We start from the raw sequence: 3,622 nt of genomic DNA, 5'->3' as shown, positions 1-3,622 counted from the left end.
ACAACATCGCTTCTTATCCTTCATCAGAGTGTGTGTGTGTGTGTGTGTGTGTGTGTGTGTGTGTGTGGGGGTGTGTCTTTAAGGAACAATGAAAGTATGCAGTCTGACTGGTTGGACAGAGTCAGAATTGCATTCACAGGATCAAATGTTTGTATGAACAGAATTGATCATCTTTGTTCATCAAACCCAGTCACCAGAAGAAATGTTGGCATTGTGTGTTTCTGCAAACCATGAATACATATTGTTTGGACGGGACAACTTACACACTCATCATTCTAATGTCGTGTTCACACTAAATCCAATGTGAATTTTTGCGTCACGTTACTCGTGCGAGTTTGAATGGTGTCCATGGAGGATCTCAATGCTGATTGGCTATCACGGTGTGAATGGGTTGCTGAAGTTTCAATTTTTCAACTCTTGCAAATAAGCATGTGACACAATATCTCGTTTGTCTCTGTTTCGTAGGTTTTTCCTTTTTTTTCTAATGTTTGAAATCAATCAATCAAATCAAATGTGTTGAGTGTCATCACGTCAAGTGTGCGAGGACGCATGACTGCAAAACTGCCTATAGACAGGCCTCAACTCTGTTTCACCTGCTGTGGCAACTTTGTTACTGAGGGGATTGACCAGCTGGGAAAACAAGGATTAATACACATCAATTCAGGTTTTAACCAAAATGTTCCTTAATTTAACCACCAAAAACTAATCAGTTAATCGTTGAGTCCATTTGTGCCACATTTGAAGAAATTCCCTCGAGGCGTTCTTGAGATATCGCGTTAACAAGGATGGGATGGATGAGCGGATGGACGGACAACCCAAAAACGTAATGCCTCCATGGCTGTCACCAGTGTTTAGGCATAATAATTTGTGTTTTTTTGACACAGTTTGGCTCCTAAGATGGCCGACACAAAAACACAAATGTCCCTATTCCGAGCCAGTGTTCAGTTTGTCTGTTCAGGGCCACTGTGGGAACATAGCGATGCAACATGGTGGACCTCATAGATGAGGACCTGCTCTCTATGCGCTCATCTAAACCGCTCAATCTAACGATTCTTATTTTCAGGTGATTATACGCTAAAGAAATCATATTTATTAAATTATATTTAATTCCTGTACTATATCCTCCTAAATCCTACACACTTGACCTTTAAACCTGAGTTAACTACAGACCTTATTTCAGACATCTAATCCATTTCACCCTCACTTGTGAACAAGACCCCGAGTTACTTGAACTCCCTTGCTTGAGGCAGTAACTCTCTCCCAACCCACTGGTTTCAGGCAGACAAACCATGGCCTCATATTTGGAGGTGCTGACTCTCATCCCAACTGCCTCACGCACAGCTGCAAACAACCCCAGTGCCTGCTGCTGAGGGTGAAGTTTTCCATTTACTGGTCCATCTACGTCCCAACCCCCACCTCCATGGGGTGTCTGGGCTCAGCCTTAGAGTTAGGATGAGGAGCTTGGACATCCGGCGGGAGGTCGGAGTAGAGCCGCTGCTCCTTCACATCGAAAGGGGTCAGTTGAGGTTGTTCGGCATCTGATCAGGATCCTCCTGCGCACCTTCCTTTAGAGGTGTTCCAGCATGGGCGTAGCGGACGTGGGATACGCGTGGGACATGTCCCCCGCACTTCCCGTATCTGTGTCCTCTGTCCCCCGTACTTTTTATAGCCATTACAACCGTCCAATTCGTTTTTAACATGTCGTACCGTGTTTTTCCAAGCCGTCTTTAAAAGCACCATGAGTAGAGGGCATACCATAGACTGTATAAAAATAGGCGCATACATATTGTTGTGATCTGAATCAATCGCACAGACAAGACGTGTGTTACTGAGCAGTGCCACCATGTTAACTATGTTCAGCAAACCAGCCAGCAAGAAGCAAAAACCCTTGCACAGTTTCTTCCAAACAAACCGTGTAAGTTGAGTAATGCTGTTGCATGTAGATAATGTTAGCTAAATGATGACTAATAGATGCTAATATATCAAGTTAAGCTAGTTAACAAGAATACTAATGTTATTGTTACCTAAGTTAAATTGCTTGCTAGCTAGTTTTATGCTAGGAATAAACCCACTCCTCCTTATAATAAGAACTTGTGCTCACTATTGCTTTGCACATATTTTTTTAATCTTTATTGCCACAATATAAAGAGCAGGGTCAGGGAGGAGACAGTGGACCAGAGGCCAGCAAGGATGATCATGCAGGGTCTTCACAGGTGAGGAGAGATTATAACTGGCTGAGAGAAAATATCTATAGCATAAAAGTGACTTTGAGGTTAATTTCCACAGCTATGTCACCACTACTATTTCTAATTCTATTTCTGAATTTTGCTTTGCACACTTATTATCTATATTATTGCAATAGATAGAAGAGGGACAGGGAGAAACCAGGCAGGTATCAGGACAGGGACCTGACAGCAGCACCAATTATCAGCCCAAGGTTTCACAGGTAAGGAGAAATTATAACTGGCTAAGGAAATGTCTATAGGATAAGAGTGACTCTGAGATTAATTTTCACAGCTATTTCAGAGCTACTCTTATTTTTGTTTTTTTTTGTCTGTACTGCAATAGGTAGCACAGGGAGAAGGCTTAAAAATATTCGATTAATTTTGCACATCTGTGCTGTCATATTTGACTAAAATGTAAAATACATCTTGATGTTGATATGTTTAGTGTTGTGTCACTTTCTGTCTTCATGCCATTAAATTAAATTATGTGGCTTATTACCCTGTTACCTTGTCACTTCCATTCCATTTTGTGTGCTAATAACTTGCTAACAGGAATGATGTTTTACTGAATTTTTCATGTTCAGTGTTGTCATTTGGCTCTTAAGTATCTGGCTACTTACCCTGTAGATGCTTGAGGGTCATTCTGTGTCAACTCAACAAGAGTTTGGTGGCTAAAACTTTAGATTTTGATAGTATATAATTTTAAAGAACTAAAGTTGGTCCCATGGTGCTGTACTGCGGCTGTTTGTGGTAATGTGGTTCTTTAGCCGCTAAGGAGAGGTGCAATTGAATGCGAGAGGATGATAAATCACTCAGTAGACCTCTGAACAATTTGTCCCCCTCACTTCTGAAATGATGGCTATGCCCCTGTGTTCCAGGCACGTCCCACTGGTAGGAGGCCCTGGGGCAGACCCAGAACGCGCTGGAGGGATTACATATCTCATCTGGCCTGGGAATGCCTCTGGATCCTCCAGGAGGAGTATGTTAGCCTGCTAACCCGGCCCCCGGATAAGCGGATGAAAATGGATAGATGGATGGATGGACCCAAAGACCCACTGACTTCAAGATGACAGAACAGAAGGACAAAAATACTACCTGGACTCGTCCCTGCACCGCTCTATAAAGAAGTGAGCTGAACAACAGATTATGAAACCAAAAATATATTTTAATATCATCCTTCATGCACATGAAACTTTCCAGAACAATCAGGAGACAAACAGCTTGATACGTAGAATAATGTACAACAGATAGATACTGAATATATACACACACATCAAACCAGTCTGACCACTGTTAGAGTCACACTGGGACCAGTTAGACTGTGTTACGGGAGGACTGGTGGACTACTCTTCCTTCAAAGTAGTATTTCATGGTAGTATTACAGGATGAGTTTTATT

This window comes from Epinephelus lanceolatus, chromosome 7 (assembly GCF_041903045.1).
Source record: "Epinephelus lanceolatus isolate andai-2023 chromosome 7, ASM4190304v1, whole genome shotgun sequence".
NCBI classification, from domain to species: domain Eukaryota; kingdom Metazoa; phylum Chordata; class Actinopteri; order Perciformes; family Serranidae; genus Epinephelus; species Epinephelus lanceolatus.
Note: the sequence above shows the minus strand (reverse complement) of the source record.